Source organism: Sapajus apella, unplaced genomic scaffold (genome assembly GCF_009761245.1).
Source record: "Sapajus apella isolate SASKATOON/1434 unplaced genomic scaffold, GSC_monkey_1.0 scaffold195, whole genome shotgun sequence".
Classification (NCBI taxonomy): domain Eukaryota; kingdom Metazoa; phylum Chordata; class Mammalia; order Primates; family Cebidae; genus Sapajus; species Sapajus apella.
The window spans coordinates 525,117-532,655 of NW_022437135.1; the positions used below are offsets into that span (position 1 = coordinate 525,117).

Sequence of the window (7,539 nt, forward strand, 5' to 3'; positions counted from 1 at the left end):
ACTCTTGTTACCCAGGCTGGAGTGCAATGGCGCGACCTCGGCTCACCGCACCCTCCGCCTCCTGGGTTCAGGCAATTCTCCTGCCTCAGCCTCCTGAGTAGCTGGGATTACAGGCACGTGCCACCATGCCCAGCTAATTTTTTGTATTTTTAGTAGAGACGGGGTTTCACCATGTTGACCAGGATGGTCTCGATCTCTTGACCTCGTGATCCACCCACCTCGGCCTCCCAAAGTGCTGGGATTACAGGCTTGAGCCACCGCGCCCTGCCCAATTTTTGTATTTTTTAGTAGAGACGGTGTTTCACCATGTTGGCCAGAATGGTCTCGATCTCTTGCCCTTGTGATCCGCCCGGCTCGGCCTCCCAAAGTGCTGGGATTACAGGCGTGAGCTGCTGCGCCCGGCCTACCTACCCCTGCTTCTAACGCGATCAGCTGGGGGGATAATGTATCTTCCTCCTGCTGATCCGTGTTTCAACCTGATACCTGCCTCTGGTGTGTTCCATCACCTGCCAAGCCTGCTGGATTTTCACAGAACCCACTCACACCTCTTCCTTCCTGGGGGCAGGCTGTTTGTCTTTTCCCTAGCTTGTGTCATCTCCCTGACCTGCCCAAACCACTTGACGCTGCCAGACCTGAACTGTCCCATTGGGTCCCTACTCCACAGCATCCTCTATCAGCTTTCCATTGCCCACCTGAAAGGGGAAGAAAATTAGCATGGGCCGGGTGTGGTGGGTCATGTCTGTAATCCCAGCGCTTTGATAGACTGAGGCAGTAGATGGCTTGAGGTCAGGAGTTCTAGACCTGCCTGGAGCAACATGGCAAAACCCTGTCTCTACAAAAAAAAAAAAAAATCAGGCATGGTGGCACGCCTGTAGTCCTGGCTACGTGGGAGGCTGAGGTGAGAGGATCACCTGAGCCCAGGAGGTCAAGGCTGCAATGAGCCAAGATCATACCACTGCGCTCCAGCCCGGGTGACAAGAGCGAGACACTGTCACAAAAATAATATATATTTTACAAATAATTAGCATATATATACCTTTTATGTTCCAGCCACTGTACTAAGTATCTAGATACGAGTCCTATCTCATAGGTGAGCAAGCAGCACAGAGAACTTAAGCAACTTCTTTAAGGTCACACAGCTAGTAAGCAGTAAACTAAGGTTCAAAGTATTTCAAAAGTAATTGTATCCTCAAATCCACTCTACAGCCTCATTGAATATTCATCGTGATCCTGTTCCATGGATGTCCCATACCCCTTTACGAAGAAAGCACTAAGTTAAGTAACTTGCTTGAAGTGTAATACTTAATAATTTAGGAACTGGGGTCTGAACCTGCGTCTCTGACTTCAGTGTCCACTGCGGATTCCTCACCTCTCCCAGACCCTGTGCCTGGCAGCAAGGTCCTGTTTGATCTGCACCCAACATGGTTTAACAGCCTTTTCTTTTGCCCCGAATTAGACTCTTTGCCAAAGCTGGATTTCCATTTTACGTCTCTGTCCTTGCTTTTATCATTCCATCAGCATCTTTACCTTTTCCCCTGCCCAAAAGCAATTGTCACTTTCTTCCGGAAACCTCTCGGTGTCTCCAAAACCGGGAGAAATCCTCCTGCATTGCGGCACTGAGTTCCCAACTCACTTGTAACATTCTTAAGAGCAGAGAATGTGCCAGAACTACATTGCAGCCCTCCTGCCGCTGAGCACATGACGGCCCCCAACAAATACATGCAAGATGAACAGAAAACATATTCCTGCAGGGAGGGTGCGTCCCAGGATCCTTAAATAGCCAGTTATCCGCAGTAAGGCAAGCGCATGAGACTGAGAAGCAGGGATTTGCTTCTGGTGCCAAATGTCCGGCAGAAGTGTTTGCTTTGTCCTTTGCCCTGGCTTCCAGGTCTCTAAGTGGGCGGTGAGTCTCCCCTCACCCCCAAGCTGCTTTGTTACAATCTTTTCCCAGCCTGGACTTTTGTCCCAGCCCTACTAGCAACCAAGTCAACAGCAACCGACTTGCCACCTGGGGAGGAACGGCGAGTCTGGAACTCTGTGGCAGGGATGAGGGGGATGCAGAGGGAGGGAAACCGACCAGAGAAGAGACAACCAGCCCAGGCTGGCCGGCACTGAAAGCCGCCTCTCCCTGCAGCTCGGCAGCGATCTGGACCATATCCGGGGTTCCAGAAAAGGCAGAGGTTCTTACCTAAAGCAGGTAAGTGTCTTACCTTAGGTAAGTGTCTGCATCAAGCTCAGAGTTGGTAGGAAAAGACTATTCTAGCAAAATAAACCATTTGGGGAAAGAGGAAGAGCAGCCAGTGGAGCAGGGACACTCATCCCATTTGTTGGGCAGAGTTAGAAGGGGTGGGCAGGAGGAAGTGGCTGCCCCTGAATATGGGGCATCCCAGGCCACAGCCACGCCAGGAAACAAGTGATTTTCTTGGCCATAAGTCAAGAACTGGCTCCTGGCTGCTAGTGTGAGGGGTGTGAATACTGGGAATACTCACCGTTGCCCTGCTAAAGAGGAGGTGGGTGGGGACATGGTCCTCACCCTGAGGCCCCCAGCCCAGCTGCTCATGACGGGAAGAAATGAGCACAGCTCTACAGTGGAACAAGCCTGACAGCAAAGTCCAGGGGGAGTCCTCCTGGTGGCTCCTAGATTCAAGGACGCTTACTGGATGCCTCTGCACCATGGCCAGGATGCAGCCCTGAGACTTTTGTTTTCTGAGACGTTTTACTCTGTCGCGCAGGCTGGAGTGCAGCGCCATCATGTCGGCTCACAGCAGCCTCCGCCTCCCGGGTTCAAGCCATTCTCCTGCCTCAGCCTCCTGGGTGGCCGGGATTACAGGTGCACGCCACCACGCCTGGCTAATTTTTTTTCTCTTAGTAGAGATGGAGTTTCAGCACGTTGGCCAGGCTGGTCTTGAACTCCTGACCTCAGGTGATCTGCCCCCCTCCGCCTCCCAGAGTGCTGGGATTACAGGCATGAGCCACTGCGCCCAGCTCGAGACTGTTTTAACTCACAAATAACTAGTCATTTTCATGGGGAAGCACGCCAGTGTTAATGCGGTAAGCGCTGCAACTGAATATTAAAAGGGGTAACAGGCCAGGGCCCCTAGCCAAGAAGTGGGGGCTCCAGAAAGGCGGGTGGGAGGAGGTGATGCCTGAGCCGAAGCCCGGACAACAGTTTGCAAATCACTGGGTTTGGATGAGGAAAGAGTGTCCCGGGTGAGGGGACAGCATGTGCAAGGCTTAGGTGCAACACTGACGTGTCCCAAAAGCAGCGGGTGAGGGAGAGGAAAAGCAGGGCAGGCTGTGTGTGTGTGGGGGGGGCTGCCCCGAGAGCCGCGGGAAACGCCCCCCGCGCCCTTTCACCCACTTGGCCTGGGGAAGGTGGATTTGAGGGCAGCGAGGCGGAAGGCAAGGCGCCGAGTGAGGAGCCCTCGGGCATCCCGGGGGACACTCTGTGGTGATCTAGCAAGTGACTGCACGGAAGGGGAAGTGGAGGAGTCAAGTCAGAGAATGGGACGTTTTCAGATGGGAAGAGCTAGGCCATTTCTCCAAACAGCATGTCTTGTTTACAGTATGATTCTCAGTTACAGTGCGTTAAGAATCACTCTTCCAGCCCGGCACAGTGGCTCAGGCCTGCTCTGTGGGAGGCCCAGGCAGGCAGATCACTTGAGGCTGACGAGTTCGAGACTAGTTAGAGCACACCCCTGCACTCCAGCCTGGGCAACGCAGTAAGACTCTGTCTCAAGAAAAAAAAAGGCTGGGCCCCAGGCGGGTGGATCACTTGAGGTCAGGAGTTTGAGACCACCCTGGCAAACCTGGTGAAACCTCGTCTTTACTAAAGAATACAAAAATTAGGCCAGGCGCGGTGGCTCACGCCTATAATCCCAGCACTTTGGGAAGCCGAGGCGGGCAGATCACAAGGTCAAGAGATGGAGACCATCCTGGCCAACATGGTAAAATCCTGCCTCTACTAAAAATACAAAAATTAGCTGGGCATGGTGGCGCATGTCTGTAGTCCCAGCTACTCGGAAGGCTGAGGCAGGAGAATCGCTTGAACCCGGGAGGCGGAGGTTGCCGTGAGCCGAGATTGTGCCACTGCACTCCAGCCTGGCGACTGAGCAACACTCTGTCTCAAAAAATAAATAAAAAATACAAATACAAATACAAAAATTAGCTGGATGTGGTGGCGGGCACCTGTAGTCCCAGCTACTGGGGAGGCTGAGGCAGGAGGATGGCTTGAACCCAGGAGGCGGAGGTTTCAGTGTGTACTCCAGCCCGGGTGAAAAAGAAAAAACCCACCCAAAAAAAAAAAAAAAAAAAAAGGTAAGGGAAATTCAAGTCATTGGCTGACAGTCTGAAGCATCCAGTGAACCTTAAATGAAAGGATTCAATAATCAAACAAGTGTCTATTTGTTGACCAAATCTTTTGATAGCGTAGCAAGCGCTGAGGCCAGGAAATGCGCTGCCCGGGTCCCGTTCGCTGGAAGAGCACCCCTTGCCAGGGATCCTTCAGGACCTGTGTTGAGAAAACACATGGGCTTCCCTGTGGCAGGGTGGGCTGTGTCACTTCAGAATCTATTCCCATTGGTGCCGGAACCAGCAGGATGTCAGCTCTGTGGGGTCAGGGCCTTGCATTGGTCCCCAGCTGTGTCCCGGCTGCTTAGAACTGCAAATGGCATACAGTAGGCACTCAACAAATATCTGTAGAGTGACTAACCCTCAGGCTGGTGGGTTGCCTTGGGGAGCAGTGGCTGGCCCTGGTGCCAGGTTTGCAGTTTTCATGGTGCTAATGGTTTTCTCTTGGTTGCCTGTTGACTAATAATTACTGCTGTCAGAAATCTTATCAAGTCATAGGCTTTGATGACCACACCCGCTCAAGGGAACTTCCGCGCTGGGATTCGCAGCAGCTTGGCACAGCCTCAGGGTGGAGACGCTACCCCATCTGTCTAGCTATCTGTCTCCTAGTGGCCCTGGGATTACAGTGTCCCTCATTTCTCTGGCATCTGTTAAATACCCCTATTCCAGTAGCCAGGGAACCACAATTTCTTTTTCTTTCTTTTTTTCTTTTTTTTTTTTTTTGAGACGGAGTCTTGCTCTGTCGCCCCGGCTAGAGTGATGTGGCCCAATCTCAGCTCACTGCAACCTCCACCTCCTGGGTTCAAGCGATTCTCCTGCCTCAGCCTCTCAAGTAGCTGGGACTAAAGGCATGCACCACCATGCGTGGCTAATTTTTTGTATTTTTAGTGGAGACGATGGGGTTTCTCCATGTTGGTCAGGCTGGTCTCAAACTCCCGACTTCAGGTGATCCACCCACCTCAGCCTCCCAAAGTGTTAGGATTACAGGTGTGAGCCACCACACCTGGCCCACAATTTCTATAGTAATTTAGCTCTAGAAACAGCAGGGAATATGGCTACAAGAGCAGTCACAATGTTCTCAATTATTGGACTCCCTGGCTTTACACAGAAACGGTTGTGTCCTATTCATTTTTTTTTTTTTTTTTTTTTTTTTTGAGACGGGGTTTTGCTTTTTTTTCCCAGGCTGGAGTGCAATGGCACGATCTCGGCTCACCGCAACCTCCGCCTCCTGGGTTCAGGCAATTCTCCTGCCTCAGCCTCCTGAGTAGCTGGGATTACAGGCACGCACCACCATGCCCAGCTAATTTTTTTGTATTTTTAGTAGAGACGGAGTTTCATCATATTGGTCAGGCTGGTGTCAAATTCCTGACCTCAGGTGATCCGGCTGCCTCAGCCTCCCAACGTGCTGGGATTACAGGTGCAAGCCACGACACCGGCCCCGTCCTGTTCGCTTTTAAGTCAGTTACCTGGAGTTGGAGCATGTCGCTCTCTCATAGCCTCTTCCCAGATATCTCAGGGCAGCCAGCGCACTTTAACCCCAGACCTTCTGCCACTGAGGCCCTAGAGCTCCAGCTTTCAGAGCACATGAGCTGGGCCTCAAGAGATGACAAACAGAGCTGCACAAGAGCTGCCGGCTGCCAGCCCTGCCCAGGTTCACAACCAGTGCCCTCCTTCCTCTCTGCTGGCTCCACACCCCGGGGCCTGTAATTTCCAAATTCTCACTCCCATCCCCCTGGAGGATAAGACTTTGGATCTGAAGTATCAGAAACCAGCCAGGCGCAGTGGCTCAAGCCTTTAATCCCAGCACTTTGGGAGGCCGAGGCAGGCAGATCACCTGAGGTCAGGAGTTTGAGACCAGCCTGACCAACGTGGTTAAACCCTGTCTCTACTAAAAATACAAAATTACCTAGGCATGGTGGCACACGTCTGTAATCCCAGCTATTCAGGAGGCTAAGGCAGGAGAATGGCTTGAATCTAAGAGGTGGAGCTTGCAGTGAGCTGAGATCGCGCCATTGTACTCCAGCCTGGGCAACAAGAGCGAAACTCCATCTCAAAAACAAAATTATCTGGACATGGTGGTGCACACCTATAGTCCCTGCTCCTTGGGAGGCTGAGGCCAGAGGATCCCTTAAGCCCAGGAGTTCAAGGCTGCAGAGAGCTGTGATTGTGCCATTGCACACTAACCTGGGTGATAGAGCAAGAACTTGTCTCAGAAAAAAAAAAAAAATGTATAAGGAACTGATCCCCAGCCCTATCAAGTTAGGCAGAAGGTCAATTTGTGACAACTGAATGTCAGAGAAACCAAGGACAGGAATGCAACTGGCACTGGGCATGAACTGGAAGTGGGGATTTCAACACTCAGAACGTCTCCATCTTTTGTTCTTCTCCAGATGTGCTGCTTTGCTTTTCTGTATCTTTCTCCACAGACCAGCTACCTCTCCTTTGCCAACAGGTCCAAGTTGTGCATGGTCCAAACGCCACTTGACAAACCCGTTCTTCCAGGTTCTCAGACCAGAAGCTGCAGTGTCCCCTAGCTGCTGCTTCTCCCTCTCGCATCTGGCCCTTGGGGAACCGTGCCTGCCCTGCCTTCAGTTTACAACCAGTTTAACACAGTTTAACGCCTGGCCGCCAGTCGCTGGGGGAGGCAGCCTTCCCCGCCGCCTACACGACTGCATAACCTCATTGTTTTCTATTTCTCTCTTGCCCCTCTGCTGTCTCAGAACTGCAGCAAAAATGCGTCTTGCAAGATCATGTCATTCCCCTGCACAAAACTCCAACCTCTCTTTTTATTCAGAGTAAAAGGCAACGACCGTGAGGCTTTCCATGGTCACGCCTCTGCCCATTCACTGTGGCTTTGTCTTCCATATGCCCCCTCCTCACTGGCCGCCTTGCTGACCCCGAAGCCCGTGGGCGATACTCTGCTCTCAGGGCCTTTGCACTTGCTCCACCGCAAAGGCTCCTCCCCCAGAGGCCCACGTGGCTCATCCTCAGTTCCTTGCGATCTGCAAGTCTCAACTATCCTTTCCCTGGTCAAGCCTCCACTGACATTTCCTGTCTCCCTCCCTTCTGATTTTTTTTCCCTGTCGTATTTATCATTCTGCTGTCCTTAGGGTTTCCTTGTTTATCATCCGTCTCCTCCTCCAGAACTTACATCCTTTTCTTTTTTTTTTTTTTTTTTTTTTTTTTTTT

The 7,539-nt window shown here is 51.8% G+C and overlaps 1 protein-coding gene and 1 long non-coding RNA gene across 5 annotated transcripts in view; one reads left to right on the forward strand and one right to left on the reverse strand.

The window, feature by feature from the left end:
* LOC116543773 overlaps positions 1-2,753 on the reverse strand; it is an 8,122-nt gene extending 5,369 nt beyond the window's left edge. The window contains exon 1 of the long non-coding RNA XR_004265693.1: positions 2,211-2,753. This is a non-coding gene — a long non-coding RNA (uncharacterized LOC116543773). The remainder of the gene's footprint in view (positions 1-2,210) is intronic.
* Positions 1,856-7,539, forward strand: part of SLC25A18 (solute carrier family 25 member 18) — an 11,186-nt gene continuing 5,502 nt past the window's right edge. The window contains exons 1-2 of one of the 4 annotated variants that reach the window (XM_032269610.1): positions 1,856-1,903; positions 2,135-2,197. The gene's annotated coding sequence lies outside the window, so the exon portion shown is untranslated. The other 3 variants (XM_032269611.1, XM_032269609.1, XM_032269613.1) reach the window with 3 other exon arrangements.